General features: G+C 44.1%; 1 pseudogene; it reads left to right on the top strand.

Moving 5' to 3' along the window:
• LOC147985399 (uncharacterized) overlaps nt 1–15347 on the top strand; it is a 33749-nt pseudogene extending 18402 nt beyond the window's left edge.
• Nucleotides 15348–18402: the final 3055 nt, after the last annotated feature.

The following is an 18402-nucleotide window of genomic DNA, read 5'->3' as shown; positions in this document are numbered from 1 at the left end:
TTATGAAAGAATAAGAGATGATTGAGTACGAGGACTTGCTACACAAAAGCTCTTACATTGACTCTTTCCAATATTATGATAAATTGCAATTGCTTCAGTGACTGAGATCATAGTTTGTTGGTTTTCAATAAAGTTTCTGATTCATACCTTACCTTGTGAACGAATTGTCACTTTAGCATAAGAAATTATATGTCATTATATGTTTCTGTTCTAACGATGATCATGATGCCCTCATGTCCGTATTTTATTTTATCAACACATCTTTCTCTAAACATGTGGACATGATTATTGATTTCGGCTTTCGCTTGAGGACAAGCGAGGTCTAATCTTGGGGGAGTTGATACGTCCATTTTGCATCATGATTTTATATTGATATTTATTGCATTATGGGATGTTATTACATATTTTGGTACAATACTTATGCCTTTTCTCTCTTATTTTACAAGGTTTACATGAAGAGGGAGAATGCCGGCAGCTGGAATTCTGGACTAGAAAAGGAGCAAATCTGAGAGACCTATTCTGCACAATTCCAAAATTCCTGAAAGTTTACGAAGAATTATTTTGGAATACATAAAAAATATTGGGCGAAGAAAATACCAAAGGGGACCCACCAGGAGGCCACAAGCCTGGGGACGCGCCCTACTCCCCCAGGCATGCCCCTGTGGCTTGTGGGCCAACTGGCGGGCCTCTGGTGTCCATCTTCTGCTATATGAAGGGTTTTGACCTGGAAAAAATCAAGAGGAAGCTTTCGGGATGAAGCGCCTCCGTTTCGAGGTGGAACTTGGGCAGAACTAATCTAGGGCTCTGATGGAGCTGTTCTGTCGGGGAAGCTCCCCCCCTCCCCGGAGGGGGAAATCATCGTCATCGTCATCACCAATGATCCTCTCATCGAGAGGGGGTCAATCTCCATCAACATCTTCACCAGGACCATCTCCTCTCAAACCCTATATCATCTCTTGTATCTGATCTTTGTCTCAAAACCTCAGATTGGTACATGTGGGTTGCTAGTAGTGTTGATTACTCCTTGTAATTGATGCTAGTTGGTTTATTCGGTGGAAGATCATATGTTCAGATCCTTAATGATAATTATTACTCCTCTGATTATGAACATGAATATGCTTTGTGAGTAGTTACGTTTGTTCCTGAGGCATGGGAGAAGTCTTGTTATAAGTAATCATGTGAATTTGGTATTCCTTCGATATTTCGATGAGATGTATGTTGTCTTTCCTCTAGTGGTGTTATGTGAACGTCAACTACATGACACTTCACCATGATTTGGGCCTAGGGGAAGGCATTGGGAAGTAATAAGTAGATGATGGGTTGCTAGAGTGACAAAAGCTTAAACCCTAGTTTATGCGTTGCTTTGTAATGGGCTGATTTGGATCCACATGTTTCATGCTATGGTTAGATTTATCTTAATTCTTCTTTCGTAGTTGTCGATGCTTGTGAGAGGGGTTAATCATAAGTGGGAGGCTTTTCCAAGTAAGGGCAACACCCAAGCACCGGTCCACCCACATATCAAACTAGATGATGCCCCGCACATTGTTGCGGAAATGTTTGCAATATTTCAATGAGATTTTGATTATATAGAACATGAATTCTTGAAACAATAGTTTCTGAAAGTATATAAGAATTAAATGTAAATAGCATAATAAAATGGAATTTTACATGCATGCATCTTGTAGTGGATTTTTAATATGCATAGTTGCATGTTGAGGTGGGCCTTTTCTTATGCATGTTGAATGATGAGGTGGCATGCTTGCATGTTGAGAAAAATACCTTAGTGGGCGCTAGCTATTTAGATATAGAAGATTATCAAAGTAACGAATGCGAATCATATGAGCATGATGAAAACTAACTTTGCAACAATTCCCATGTGTCCTCGGGAACGCTTTGTTTTATATAAGAGTTTGTCCAGGCTTGTCCTTTGCTACAAAAAGGATTGGGACACCTTGCTGCACCTTAGTTACTCTTGTTACTTGTTACCCGTTACGAATTATCTTATCACACAACTATCTGTTACCGATAATTTCAGTGCTTGCAGAGAATACCTTGCTGAAAACCGCTTGTCATTTCCTTCTGCTCCTCGTTGGGTTCGACACTCTTACTTGTCGAAAGGACTACGATAGATCCCCTATACTTTTGGGCCATCACCGAGTAACCTACACAAGGTCGGGCAGGAGAATCGAGTAGCCTGGTGGGCAGAGAGCTCGGACAAGCAGGTTACTCATGTTTAGCCGGTTTTCGTTTTGCTCTTTCGTTTATTTATTTATATATCGACATGTTTTTCTATTTCTTTTGTGTTTACTTTCTTTTCTAGTCAGCCTTGATGCAATGCTCTTGGTTGTCATTGCTTGTGAGTTGTGACTCTGCTTGATGGTTCTTCCAGCGATGGTCTCCAACCAACCGAGAACCTACCTTGGGCACGTCTCCAGCCTCTCCCTGCTTGTGTGGATGCATAGCCGTCTGTGAGTTTGCTTGCTCCTATGACCCTTTGATTGCTTCAAAGGGCTCTTTGACCATTCCCTTCATAGAACGAAAGACGAAGTGTACATTATTGGCCTTGCCTCTATGCCTCCTTGTTCCTTCTATTCATTTGGATTTGCTTTCTTGATCATTTTATCGCTTATGCCCTTACAGGGGAGCACTTGTCTGATGTCCATGTCCGGGGTCATCTTTAGCCTCTTCCTTCTCGTACAGATGTACAACCATCTGTCAACTCACTTGCTACGTGCCCTTTGCTTGCTCCAATGGAATCTTGATAATCCACAAGTATAGGGGATCGCAACAGTTTTCGAGGGTAGAGTATTCAACCCAAATTTATTGATTCGACACAAGGGGAGCTAAAGAATATTCTCAAGTATTAGCAGCTGAGCTATCAATTCAACCACACCTGGAAACTTAATATCTGCAGCAAAGTATTTAGTAGCAAAGTAATATGATAGTAGTGGTAACGATAGCAAAAGTAATGTTTTTGGTGTTTTGTAGTGATGATAACAACAGCAACGGAAAAGTAAATAAGCGAAGAACAATATATGGAAAGCTTGTAGGCAATGGATCGGTGATGGAGAATTATGCCGGATGTGGTTCATCATGTAACAGTCATAACCTAGGGTGACACAGAACTAGCTCAATTCATCAATGTAATGTAGGCATGTATTCCGAATATAGTCATACGTGCTTATGGAAAAGAACTTGCATGACATCTTTTGTCCTACCCTCCCGTGGCAGCGGGGTCCTAGTGGAAACTAAGGGATATTAAGGCCTCCTTTTAATAGAGTACCGAACCAAAGCATTAACACATAGTGAATACATGAACTCCTCAAACTATAGTCATCACCGGAAGTGGTCCTGATTATTGTCACTTCGGGGTTGTCGGATCATAAAACATAGTAGGTGACTATAGACTTGCAAGATAGGATCAAGAACTCACATATATTCATGAAAACATAATAGGTTCAGATCTGAAATCATGGCACTCGGGCCCTAGTGACAAGCATTAAGCATAGCAAAGTCATAGCAACATCAATCTTAGAACATAGTGGATACTAGGGATCAAACCCTAACAAAACTAACTCGATTACATGATAAATCTCATCCAACCCATCACCGTCCAGCAAGCCTACGATGTAATTACTCACGCACGGCGGTGAGCATCATGAAATTGGTGATGGAGGAAGGTTGATGATGACGATGGCGACGGATTCCCCTCTCCGGAGCCCCGAACGGACTCCAGATCAGCCCTCCCGAGAGAGTTTAGGACTTAGCGGTGGCTCCGTATCGTAAAACGCGATGAATCCTTCTCCCTTACTTTTTCTCTCCGAACACGAATATATAGAGTTGGAGTTGAGTTCGGAGGAGCTCCAGGGGGCCCACGAGGTAGGGGGCGCGCCTAGGGGGCAGGTGTGCCCCCCACCCTTGTGGCTAGGGTGTGGGCCCCCTGGCCTTGATCTTTTGCCAGTATTTTTTATTATTTCCAAAAATACGCTCCGTGAAGTTTCAGGTCATTCCGAGAACTTTTGTTTCTGCACATAAATAACACCATGGCAATTCTGCTGAAAACAGCGTTAGTCCGGGTTAGTTCCATTCAAATCATGCAAGTTAGAGTCCAAAACAAGGGCAAAAGTGTTTGGAAAAGTAGATACGATGGAGACGTATCAACTCCCCCAAGCTTAAACATTTGCTTGTCCTCAAGAAATTCAGTTGACAAACTGAAAGTGATAAAGAAAAACTTTTACAAACTCTGTTTGCTCTTGTTGTTGTAAATATGTAAAGCCAGCATTCAAGTTTTCAGAAAAGATTATAAACTAACCATATTCACAATAATGCTTAGGTCTCATGTTTACTCATATCAATGGCATAATCAACTAGCGAGCAATAATAATAAATCTCGGATGACAACACTTTCTCAAAACAATCATAATATGATATAACAAGATGGTATCCCGCTAGCCCTTTATGAGACCGCAAAACATAAATGCAGAGCACCTTTAAAGATCAAGGACTCACTAGACATTGTAATTCATGGTAAAAGAGATCCAGTCAAGTCATACTCAATGTAAACTAACAGTAATGAATGCAAATGACAGGGGTGCTCTCCAACTAGTGCTTTTTAATAAGAGGATGATGACTCAACATGAAAGTAAATAGATAGGCCCTTCGCAGAGGGAAGCAGGGATTTGTAGAGGTGCGAGAACTCGGTTTTGAAATAGAGATGAATAATATTTTGAGCGGTATACTTTCATTGTCAACATAACAACCAAGAGATGGCGATATCTTCCATGCTACACACATTATAGGCGGTTCCCAAACAGAATGGTAAAGTTTATACTCCCCCTCCACCAACAAGCATCAATCCATGGCTTGCTCGAAACAACGAGTGCCTCCAACTAACAAGAGTCCCAAGGGGAGTTTTGTTTGCAATTATTTTGATTTTATTTGCATAAAGCATGGGACTGGGCATCCCGGTGACCAGCCACTTTCTCGTGAGTGAGGAGCGGAGTCCACTCCTCTTGAGAATAACCTGCCTAACATGGAAGATACGGACAACCCTAGTTGATACATGAGCTATTCGAGCATACAAAACAGGATATTTATTTGAAGGTTTAGAGATTGGCACATACAAATTTACTTGGAACGGCAGGTAGATACCGTATATATGTAGGTATGGTGGACTCATATGGAACAACTTTGGGGTTTATGGGATTGGATGCACAAGCAGTATTCCCACTTAGTACAGGTGAAGGCTAGAAAAAGACTGGGAAGCGACCAGCTAGAGAGCGACAACAGTCATGAACATGCATTAAAATTAATCAACACCGAATGCAAGCATGAGTAGGATATAATGCACCATGAACATAAATATCGTAGAGGCTAAGTTGATTTTGTTTCAACTACATGCGTGAACATGTGCCAAGTCAAGCCACTTGAATCGTTCAAAAGAGGATACCACCCTATCATACCACATCACAACCATTTTAATAGCATGTTGGCACGCAAGGTAAACCATTATAAGCTCCTAGCTAATTAAGCATGGCATAAGGAACTATGATCTCTAATTGTCATTGCAAACATGTTTATTCATAATAGGCTGAATCAGGAACGATGAACTAATCATATTTACAAAAACAAGAGAGGTCGAGTTCATACCAGCTTCTCCCATCTCAATCAGTTCATCATATATCGTCATAATTGCCTTTCACTTGCACGACCGAATGATGTGGATAATAATAATAGTGCACGTACGTTGGACTAAGCTGGAATCTGCGAGCATTCAATAAACAGGAGAAGACAAGGCAATATGGGCTCTTTTGTCAGATCAACAATAATGCATATAAGAGCCACTTTAACAATTTAATCATGATCTTCTCCTATCGACCCCCAAAGAAAAGAAAAGAAATAAAACTATATACACAGGAAAGCTCCCGACAAGCAAAAGAAGAACAGGAAATCTTTTTGGGTTCTCTTTTTAATTACTACTGCAAGCATGGAAAGTAAACTAATAAAAGGCTACAACTAATTTTTTTTGGTTTTTCTTAAGGTTTATTAAACACACAAGAAGAAAGCATAAAAAGGAAATAAACTAGCATGAATATTACAATGAAAAAGTATGAGCACCGACATCTAGCAATGAGTGTGTGAACATGAATGTAATGTCAGTGAGAAATACGTACTCCCCCAAGCTTAGGCTTTTGGCCTAAGTTGGTCTAATGCCACGGATGGCCTGGCGGATATCCAAAGCTGTAGTTGGGGTCGTACTGAGTTGCAGCAGTCATTGCATCATGGGCTGCAGCTTGGAGGCGAGCTATCTCAGCCCTCCTCTTATACTCTTCTGCCTCCTCTCTGCTTATAAAATATCTCCCTTTTGCCTGAAAATCAAAAAAAGTAGAAGCAGGGAGAGCGACGTGATAGGTGCGTCGTCTGTCAAAGATTAGTCGGTATTGGAGGAACTGATCGTTCCTCTCAACAAACTGATGACGAACCATAGCCTCATAATCCAAATAAGTAGGAGGCAACTCAATATCATCCTCACGTATGGTTATACCAAGAAAATTGGCTAAGCGGGTTGCGTAAATTCCACAAAAGAAATCTCCATTAAATCTATTAAGATGCAACCTACGTGCAACAATGGCTCCCAAATTATAAGATTTATCTCCTAACACAGCACTCCTAAGAATACTGAGGTCAGGGACACACATGTGACATGCTTCATCTTTACCGTTAATGCATCTACCTATGAAGATAGCAAAATAATGTATAGTAGGAAAGTGAATGCTCCCTATGGTAGCTTGTGCTATATCTCTAGATTCCCCCACAATTATATTAGCAAGAAAATCTCTAAATTCAGATTTGCGAGGTTCACTAGCACTACCCCATTATGGAAGTTTGAGAGCAGTGGTAAAATCCTCTAAGTCCATAGTATAAGAATTTTCATAGAGATCAAACAGGACAGTCTGAGAATTGCGTGAAGATGAAAGTTCAAACCTCCTCACAAAGGAACTAGTGAGATAGTGGTACTGACGGCATTTTTCTTCCTCGAAGTTCACAAGATCAACGTTACACAAATATGCGTTAAATTCTTCCTTAATTCCCGTTCGATCCATGAAGTCCTCTGAAGGCCATTCACAAGGCCGCACTGGAGCGTCCCTTGGTGGCTCATCATCAGCATCACGCATTGCAAGCCTAGGTCCTTGTTTCCTTGAAGAACCACCTTGGTACATTTTCCTAAACATATTTCTTCCTCTGAAATTTCTGAAATTTTTAGTAACTTCAAAATAAAAGTGAACCAAACTCAACAAAATTGATAGCAACTACTCCTACAAGTGCCTGGAGCCTATATCATGCATAAAAACTACTTGGAACCACATAATTTGACATGCAAGCTCAAGAACAGGGTCACCTAAGCAGCAAAAATATGCAATGAATAAAGCAACAAAAACTAATTGGACCAATGGAGGAGTCACATACCAAGGAACAATCCCCCAAAGCAGTTTTGTGAGAGGTGCTTTGAGCAAGGAGATCGAAAATCGCAGCAAAATGAGCTAGAACTCGTGCTTGAGCTGGATAATGGTATTTGTGGGAAGAAGAAGGAGTGTGTGGGTGCAGGTATAAGTGGAGGAGGGCCACCATGGGCCCACGAGGTAGGGGGCGCGCCCAGGGGGGTAGGGCGCGCCCTCCACCCTCGTGGCCAAGTGGATGCCCCCCTGCTGTGTTCTCAGTGCCAAATATTCTCAAATATTTCAGAAAAAATCATATTTAAATTTCAGGGCATTTGGAGAACTTTTATTTTCAGGGTATTTTTATATTGCACGGATAATTCAGATAACAGACAAAAAATACTATTTTTATTTTATTTAATATAAATAAAAGAAAGTAGAAAGAGGGTACAGAGAGTTGTGTTTTCTAAATTCATCCATCTCATGATCATCAAAAGGAATCCATTAACAAGGTTGATCAAGTCTTGTTAACAAACTCATTCCGAATAACATGGAACCGGAGAATTTTCGAATAACACTAGGTTACCTCAACGGGGATATGCACATCCCCAACAATAAGAATATCATATTTCTTATTAACAGTAGGAAGAGGAAATTCAAAACCTCCAAAAATAATCGATGGAATTTTTCCAATAGAATTGATACTGTGAACTTGAGGTTGTTTCCTCGGAAAGTGTACCGTATGCTCATTACCATTAACATGAAAAGTGACATTGCCTTTGGTGCAATCAATAACAGCCCCTGCAGTATTCAAAAAGGGTCTTCCAAGAATAATAGACATACTATCGTCCTTGGGAATATCAAGAATAATAAAGTCCGTTAAAATAGTAACGTTTGCAACCACAACAGGCACATCCTCACAAATACCGACAGGTATAGCAGTTGATTTATCAGCCATTTGCAAAGATATCTCAGTAGGTGTCAACTTATTTAAATCAAGTCTACGATATAAAGAGAGAGGCATAACACTAACACCGGCTCTAAGATCACATAAAGGAGTTTTAACATAGTTTCTTTTAATGGAGCATGGTATAGTGGGTACTCCTGGATCTCCAAGTTTTTTTGGTATTCCACCTTTAAAAGTATAATTAGCAAGCATGGTGGAAATTGCAGCTTCCGGTATCTTTCTTTTATTAGTAACAATTTCTTTAATATACTTAGCATAAGGATTCATGTTGAGCATATCAGTTAATCGCATACGCAAAAAGATAGGTCTAATCATTTCAGTAAAGCGCTCAAAATCCTCATCATCTTTTTTCTTGGATGGTTTGGGAGGAAAATGCATGGGTTTTTGAACCCAAGGCTCTCTTTCTTTACCTTGTTTCCTAGCAACAAAGTCTTTCTTATCATAACATTGATTCTTTGATTGTGGGTTATCAAGATCAACAGCAGGTTCAATTTCTATATCATTATCATTGCTAGGTTGAGCATCATCATGAACATTATCATTAACATTATCACTAGTTTCAGGTTCATTACCAGATTGTGTTTCAGCATCAGAAATAGAAATATCATTTGGATTCTCAAGTGTTTCAGCAATAGGTTCACTAGAAGCATGCAAAGTCCTATCATTTTTCTTTTTCTTCCTTTTAGAAGGACTAGGTGCATATATATTATTTCTCTGAGAATCTTGCTCAATTCTCTTAGGGTGGCCTTCAGGATACAAAGGTTCCTGAGTCATTTTACTAGTTCTAGTAGCCACTCTAACAGCATAGTCCTTATTCTTACTATTCAATTCACTGAGCAAATCATTTTGAGCTTTAAGTACTTGTTCTACTTGAGTGGTAACCATAGAAGCATGTTTACTAATAAGTTTAAGTTCACCTTCGACATTGGCCATATAGTCACCCAAGTGTTCAAGCATATCAGCACTGCGTTTTAATTCTCTACCAAAATAAGCATTGAAGTCTTCTTGCTTAACCATAAATTTATCAAACTCATCTAAGGATGGGCTAGCAAACTTAGTAAATGGGATTTCAGCTTTATCATATCTATAGAGAGAATTTACCTTTACTACCTGTGTCGGGTTATCAATACCATGTGTGTCTTCAATAGGTGATGGATTAAAACCATATATTTCTTCAACAGGCGGTAAATTAAGGCCATGTATTTTTTTCAATAGGAGGTAAATTCTTAACATCTTCAGCTTTAATACCCTTTATTTCATGGATTTCTTTGCCTCTTGCATATCTTCAGGACTGAGAAATAGAACACCCCTTTTCTTCGGAGCTGGTTTAGGAATAGGCTCAGGGGCTGGCTCAGGAAGTGTCCAATTATTTTCATTTGTCAACATATTATTCAATAGAATTTCAGCTTCATCTAGTGTTCTTTCCCTGAAAACAGAACCAGCACAACTATGCAGGTAATCTCTGGAAGCATCAGTTTGTCCATTATAAAAGATATCAAGTATTTCATTTTTCTTAAGAGGATGATTAGGCAAAGCATTAAGTAATTGGAGAAGCCTCCCCCAAGCTTGTGGGAGGCTCTCTTCTTCAATTTGCACAAAATTATATATATCCCTTAAGGCATCTTGTTTCTTATGAGCAGGGAAATATTTAGCAGAGAAGTAATAAATCATATCATGGGGACTACGCACACAACCAGGATCAAGAGAATTAAACCATATCTTAGCATCACCCTTTAATGAGAACAGAAATATTTTAAGGATATAAAAGTAGCGAGTTCTCTCATCATTAGTGAACGGGGTAGCTATATCATTTAATTTAGTAAGATGTGCCACAACAGTTTCATATTCCTAGCCATAAAAAGGATTAGATTCAACCAAAGTAATTATATCAGGATCAATAGAGAATTCACAATCCTTATCAGTAACAAAGATAGGTGAAGTAGCATAAGCAGGATCATATTTCATTCTAGCATTCAGAGTTTTTTATTTAAGCTTAGCTAATAATTTCTTAAGATCACTTCTATCATTGCAAGCAAGAAAGTCTCTTTTAGTTTCTTCAACCATAACATAGCCCTCAGGCACAACAGGTAATTCATATTTATTAGGAGAGCCTTCATAATCACTTTCATCGGTATTATCAGTTTCAATAATTTCATTCTCTCTAGTCCTAGCAAGTTGGTCATCAAGAAATTCACCAAGTGGCACAGTAGTATCAAGCATAGAAGTAGTTTCATCATAAGTATCATGCATAGCAGAAGTGGCATCATCAATAATATGCAACATATCAGAATCAATAGCAGAAGCAGGTTTAGGTGTCGCAAGCTTACTCAAAATAGAAGGTGAATCAAGTGCAGAGCTAGATGGCAGTTCCTTACTTCCCCTCGTAGTTGAGGGGTAAATCTTGTTTTTGGATCTCTCAAGTTCTTCATAATGATAAGCAGATATAAATCCCAAGTGACTCAAAGAATAGAGCTATGCTCCCCGGCAACGGCGCCAGAAAATAGTCTTGATAACCCACAAGTATAGGGATCGCAACAGTTTTCGAGGGTAGAGTATTCAACCCAAATTTATTGATTCGACACAAGGGGAGCCAAAGAATATTCTCAAGTATTAGCAGTTGAGTTGTCAATTCAACCACACCTAGAAACTTAATATGTGCAGCAAAGTATTTAATAGCAAAGTAATATGATAGTAGTGGTAACGGTAGCAGAAGTAATGTTTTTGGTGTTTTGTAGCGATGATAACAATAGCAACGGAAAAGTAAATAAGCGAAGAACAATATATGGAAAGCTCGTAGGCAATGGATCGGTGATAGATAATTATGCCGGATGTGGTTCATCATGTAACAGTCATAACCTAGGGTGACACAGAACTAGCTCCAATTCATCAATGTAATGTAGGCATGTATTCCGAATATAGTCATACGTGCTTATGGAAAAGAACTTGCATGACATCTTTTGTCCTACCCTGATACGTCTCCAACGTATCTATAATTTTTTATTGCTCCATGATATATTATCTACTGTTTTGGACATTACTGGGCTTTATTATCCAGTTTTATATTATTTTTTGGGACTAACCTATTAACCGGAGGCCCAACCCAGAATGGCTATTTTTTGCCTATTTTACGGTTTCGAGGAAAAGGAATATCAAACGGAGTCCAAACGGAATGAAACCTTCGGGAACGTGATTTTCTCGCCGAACATGATCCAGGAGACTTGGACCCTACGTCAAGAAACAAGGGAGGAGGCCACGAGTTAGGGGGCGCGCCTACCCCCCCCAGGCGCGCCCTCCACCCTCGTGGGCCCCCTGTTGCTCCACCGACGTACTCCTTCCTCCTATATATACCTACGTACCCCCAAATGATCAGATACGGAGCCAAAACCCTAATTCCATCGCCGCAACTTTCTGTATCCACGAGATCCCATCTTGGGGCCTGTTCCGGAGCTCCGTCGGAGGGGGTATCCATCACGGAGGGCTTCTACATCATCACCATAGCCCCTCCGATGAAGTGTGAGTAGTTCACCTCAGGCCTACGGGTCCATAGTTATTAGCTAGATGGCTTCTTCTCTCTTTTTGGATCTCAATACAATGTTCTCCCCCTCTCTTATGGAGATCTATTTGATGTAATCTTCTTTTTGCGGTGTGTTTGTTGAGACCGATGAATTGTGGGTTATGATCAAGTCTATCTATGAACAATATTTGAATCTTCTCTGAATTCTTTTATGTATGATTGGTTATCTTTGCAAGTCTCTTCGAATTATCAGTTTGGTTTGGCCTACTAGATTGATCTTTCTTGCAATGGGAGAAGTGCTTAGCTTTGGGTTCAATCTTGCGGTGTCCTTTCCCAGTGACAGTAGGGGCAGCAAGGCACGTATTGTATAGTTGCCATCGAGGATAACAAGATGGGGTTTTCATCATATTGCATGAGTTTATCCCTCTACATCATGTCATCTTGCTTAAGGCGTTACTCTGTTTTCATTAACTTAATACTGATGCATGCTGGATAGCGGTCAATGAGTGGAGTAATAGTAGTATATGCAGGCAGGAGTCGGTCTACTTGTCTCGGACGTGATGCCTATATACATGATCATACCTAGATATTCTCATAACTATGCTCAATTCTGTGAATTGCTCAACAGTAATTCGTTCACCCACCATAGAATACTTATGCTCTTGAGAGAAGCCACTAGTGAAACCTATGGCCCCCGGGTCTATCTTCATCATATTAATATTACAATATTTAGTTATTTCCTTTGCTTTTTACTTTGCTTTTATTTTACTTTGCATCTTTATCATAAAATACCAAAAATATTATCTTATCATATCTATCAGATCTCACTCTCGTAAGTGGTCGTGTAGGGATTGACAACCCCTTATCGCGTTGGTTGCGAGGATTTATTTGTTTTGTGCAGGCACGAGGGACTCGCGCGTAGCCTCCTACTGGATTGCTACCTTGGTTCTCAAAAACTGAGGGAAATACTTACGCTATTTTGCTGCATCATCCCTTCCTCTTCGGGGAAAAACCAATGCAGTGCTCAAGAGGTAGCATACCCTCCCGTGGCAGCGGGGTCCTAGTGGAAACTAAGGGATATTAAGGCCTCCTTTTAATAGAGTACCGAACCAAAGCATTAACACATAGTGAATACATGAACTCCTCAAACTACGGTCATCACCGGAAGTGGTCCCGATTATTGCCACTTCAGGGTTGCCGGATCATAACACATACTAGTTGACTATAGACTTGCAAGATAGGATCAAGAACTCGCATATATTAATGAAAACATAATAGGTTCAGATCTGAAATCATGGCACTCAGGTCGTAGTGACAAGCATTAAGCATAGCAAAGTCATAGCAACATCAATCTCAGAACATAGTGGATACTAGGGATCAAACCCTAACAAAACTAACTCGATTACATGATAAATGTCATCCAACCCATCACCGTCCAGCAAGCATACGATGGAATTACTCACGCACGGCGGTGAGCATCATGAAATTGGTGATGGAGGAAGGTTGATGATGACGATGGCGACGGATTCCCCTCTCTAGAGCCCCGAACGGACTCCGGATCAGCCCTCCCGAGAGAGTTTAGGGCTTGGCGGCGGCTCCGTATCGTAAAACGCGATGAATCCTTCTCCCTTATTTTTCTCTTCGAACACGAATATATAGAGTTGGAGTTGAGGTCGGAGGAGCTCCAGGGGGCCCACGAGGTAGGGGGCGCGCCCAGGGGGGCAGGCGCGCCCCCTACCCTCGTGGCTAGGGTGTGGGCCCCCTGACCTTGATCTTTTGCTAGTATTTTTTATTATTTCCAAAAATACGTTCTGTGAAGTTTCAGGTCATTCTGAGAACTTTTGTTTCTACACATAAATAACACCATGGCAATTCTGCTGAAAACAACGTCAGTCCGGATTAGTTCCATTCAAATCATGCAAGTTAGAGTCCAAAACAAGGGCAAAAGTGTTTGGAAAAGTAGATACGATGGAGACGTATCAACTTTGCATGTTCCCTTCGTAGATCAGAGGAGTCAGTGTATGCTTTGACCTTGCCTCTCTATGTGGTGGTTCCCTTTGTGTATTTTACTTTTCTTTCATGACCATCTGAGTGTTCATGGCATTGCATGGGGAGCACCTAGCTGTTGTCAACGCTCGAGCGTGACTTCGGCCTCCTCTTACTTTCACAGAGATCCTTGCAGCCAAGTCTCCAGATCGGGCACTAAAACCTTCTCACCAGACTCACTAGGCCCCTTCGCGCATGCGTGCTTGTCGTACATGAGTTTTTTATTGCCCGCGGATCCACCACCCCCCCCTCTTCCTTACTCAACTCCACACAATCTTCCTCTCCTTACTCTCCTCCTCAGACAACATCAAACTCTTCATCAGATCCTCCACCTTATCCATGAGCAGAACTGAGACAATGAGAACTATGGTTTGGGGGTGTACGAATGTATGCCCTAGATCACATGGAAGGCTATTTGGTGTGGGACGTGGGGAAGAGAAACCTAAACGACTATGACCGCGAGCTTTTTAATGGGAACCCGTGGGGATGGGCATTAGGACGAGTTTAAGACAAGTGATGAGGACGGTGGTGACGTGGAAAACCAACGAGATCTCGAAAACCCTAACCAAACCGTCACACATGGGCTGATGCTATTATGGTTACGGGGTTTGCTAGTTGGTTTTGCTTGTGAGGGCGAAAGAAAATAAATACTTAGTGGCGACCGTTATTTTTGGTGGGTTGGTGTTATTATGGGGCGGCTGCATGGGTAGAGGGATATTTTTAGGGACATTTACATTTTTGCCCCTAACTCGAACCCACAACTCAGATTTGCCCCTAATTTCGAAGCATGCTCAAATTTACCCCTCTGCCGTCAAATGCACTTATAGAAATGCCCTTCCGTGTCGTTACCGTCCAGTCAAAGGGCTTTGACCGTTTTCTGGACGTTTCTTTGACATTTTTGCCCCTGAAAAAAATTAAAAGACAAGAGAGAGAGAGAGAGCCCCCGCTTACCTTTAGCCCAAGACGGCCCAGCCTGCCCAGCCCACCGGCTGGTCATCTTCTTCCTCTGGCAGGTCGAGGGCGTGACCCGCGCGCTCACCTGAAGCCACCTCCGGCTTGCGCCCGAGCTATTCCCTTCGCCATCGGGGCCGCAGGGACATCCACAGTACATGCCGTAGCCCTAGCGCTCTCTCCGGACCCCCGGCTCTCTCCTCTGAAACTGCCCGAGTGCGACCTCCCGCCGCCGTTCGCCGTGCCCGTGACCAACGACCTCCGAGAGACCTACCAGCTTGTCCATTGCAACCTCCGTGTTCTCAAGAGCTTCTTCTCCAACAATCACGACCTAAGATTCGGCGAGCCGAACGAATCAACACAGTCAACTCTTCTGCAGTCGCCGAACGCCGGCCCCGATTTGTCGTGCTCCGACCTTCCCCGACACATCTAAAAGCACAAAAAGAACCGCAGTGATCTCCTCTACCTAAGCCCTCTCCTACGTACCTTGATACCTTCCTCTAGCCGTCGCTCGACGAGCTCTAGCACCGTCGACTGCCATGGCCGAAGAGCACGTTGTTGCAGAGCTCCCTTGGCCGCACTTTTCTGCCTGGTGTGCTCCTGGATCCCTGTAGATGCTACCTACACCTTCAGATGGCCCGACCATGTTCTGCAACTTCGTCTGCGACATCATCATGCCACTGCCGCCGCGAAACATCGACGACGGCGACAACTTCGTCCACTCCAGCGAGCCCTGTAACATCCTAGCGAGGCTCGCGAGCAAGGGCTTGAACCTGGTGCCCCAAACTACTGCTCCCGTGGCCTCCAGCGAGCCATCGTCGTAGAATTTGGTCACCGGCGGCTGGACTCCGGCCAGCTAGCAAGTCAACAGCGAGATTATGGCTAATTAATTTGTTCATTACCCTAGTGAGTATGACTTGTGGGCCCTCCTAATTAAACGAAATAGTTCAGAAAATATTTGATAAACTAATGACACGTGGCCAGTTATACAGTTTGAATAATCCTTTTTTCATATTTCTAGTTTGGGCCCACATGTAAGTGTGTGAGAGAAACAGGGTGAGAGAAAGTATTTTTCCATTTTACTTTTTGTGAGTGGGTCCCACCAGTAAGTGACACACCAAGACAGGGGCAAAAATGTCAAAGAAACGTCCAAAAAACGGTCAAAGCCCTTTGACTGGATGGTAGCGGCACGGAAGGGCATTTCTATAAGTGCATTTGACGGCAGAGGGGCAAATTTGAGCATGCTTTGAAATTAGGGGCAAATCTGAGTAGTGGGTTCGAGTTAGGGGCACAAATGTAAATGACCCTATTTTTTATATAAGGGGCAAAGGGATGAGAGGTGGACCAAAGGACGGAACAAAGAACCTTATGTCTTTTTCAGATTAGAGTACGAGGGGTCGAGTTGTATATATAATACAAATATTTAGATTAATAATATGAGAATCGAAACTAAAAATACATAAATTTATTGTATTAGATTATTGTATAGTTATTTTTATTGAATATAAGTAGCATAATAAACTGAAAAAATGTTTTCCATTCATGGTTGCATTTGACAAGACCCTCTTTCCATACATGGTTGCCTATTATGTGTCATGTTTGCATGTTAAGAGAAATAAGTTATTGTTTATCACCTATTTAATTATAAAAATATCCCTGCAAAGAGAATTTATACAAGATATAGCAGAGAACTTTAAGAGAGAACGAAATTGGCAAGCGAGTAAGTAGGGAGGTGAATCCTAGCTTGGACTAGCGGCTCCCCGCTCCCCAAGCTCGCGTGCTGCGCTGGTGGCCACCCCGGCCCCGGCGGCCACACCCCCTCTGCCGCCCTCCGCTCTGGAGCCGTCGTCCACTCTCCGCGTGCATGGCCTCCCGGGTCTCCCTCTCGGGCTCCTTCTCATTGGACGCGCCCTCGTCTGTTCCTTCGCCTCGACCGCGGCTCCGCTCCCTTGTGGTCCCATCGGTCGTAGGCTCCCCCTTCGGCCCTATCGTCCAGGGCGGCAATGCGGGAGTGGGCCCCTCCCGCGCTCCTGCGCTACCGGCTGTGTCCTGGCAGACCAAGCAGGCCCGTCGCAACAGGGCGCCCCGGCCTTGCTCCCACCTCAGCGCCACCAGCCGCCCAGACATCGGCGTGCGCTTCCGGCTGCTAGGCCTCGACCAGACTCGTGGCTTCCTGCCGAGCTCTACGGATGTTGCTACAACTGTGGGCGGGAAGGCCATATCTCGGGGGAATGCAGCAACCCAACCTGATGCGTTCGATGCGGTGGAGAGAACCACACCTTGAGGGGGTGAACGTGGCCGCGTATCCTTCTCCGGTGTCGCGGCCGCACCAACTGCCGTCTGCGCTTCGCCTTGGTCCATGTGGCGAAGCGGGCCGCGCGCCGCCGTGGTCCCCCCCCCCCCCCCCGCGCCAAGCCCCCACTCCCTCCCGCACGGTGCTGCCGCCTGCTAGCGCCACCCGCCTCCCTGCCACCATGGTGCCACCACCGCTGGGTCCCCCGCCAGCGGGCACCGTTCGCTTCGGCCCGACCTGGTCGCAGGTGGCAAGTGTCGGATCGATGCGCGCTCTGGGCGACCCCCAGTTCTCCGTCCCAGTGGAGCCGCGCTCGTTGGCCTCCTGGGAGGTGCCGGACGCTGAGCCTGTGGACTGCTGCTTCCTGGGGTCGTCTTAGGGCACCCGTGCGTTGGAGGCGGAACTGACCAAGGCGGTGGTGGTGACCATCTGTGGCTCTCGGTCGGCGGTCGACCTCGCGACCGCAGCCACGGTGATCCATGCAGAGTTCGACATTGGGCCTTTGGACATGTCCATTCGGCCGTTCTTCTCGGAGGACTTCCTGGTCCTGTGCAAAGACGTCGACTTGCGTAACAGGCTACTCTCGGGTGGAAACGCCATGGTAGGTCAGACCAGGCTCTCGCTGCACCCATGGCTATGTCAGGCTCAGGCCACAGCCATCTTCATGCCATTCCTGGTGCCTTTGGCGCTTCAGGTGTCCCGGCCAATGCTTGGACGTGACGCGCTGCAGAGTCCTTGCTCTGGGGTATTGGTATCATCATCAAGGTGGCCGACATCACTACACGGCGGGACGACATGTCGGCGTTCCGGGTCTGGTTGCACAATGACGACCCTGCGCAGATCCCCTCGCGGCCCATCCTGGTAGTGGAAGAACCAGGCAGGCGGGCGGTGCACCAGGAGGACGGTCTGCCTGACGCGCTCTAGTATCCTATCGAGATCACCCAGCTCGCCCCACCGGTTGCTCCTAGGCTGGGGGCGGGCCGCCGCCAGAGGACGGGGACTCGGAAGGATCACCCGACCGTGGCGCTCACCGCGGCCGCTCCAGAACACACAGTAGGCGGGGAGCTCCGGCCGACCGGCCAAGGCGCGGCCCCTCGCCGTCGTTCGACCTGCTCGTTGGCGGGATCGGCCCCTCTTGCAAGGCAGGCAAACGTCGAATGGTCGCCGCTGACCGGTCAGCCTGGCAGCATGACAG

The sequence above is a fragment of the Triticum urartu genome, chromosome 2A (genome assembly GCF_056163025.1).
Source record: "Triticum urartu cultivar PI428250 chromosome 2A, HENAU_Tu73, whole genome shotgun sequence".
Taxonomy (NCBI): Eukaryota; Viridiplantae; Streptophyta; class Magnoliopsida; order Poales; family Poaceae; genus Triticum; species Triticum urartu.
Note: the sequence above shows the minus strand (reverse complement) of the source record. Positions and strands in the feature narration are given on the sequence as shown.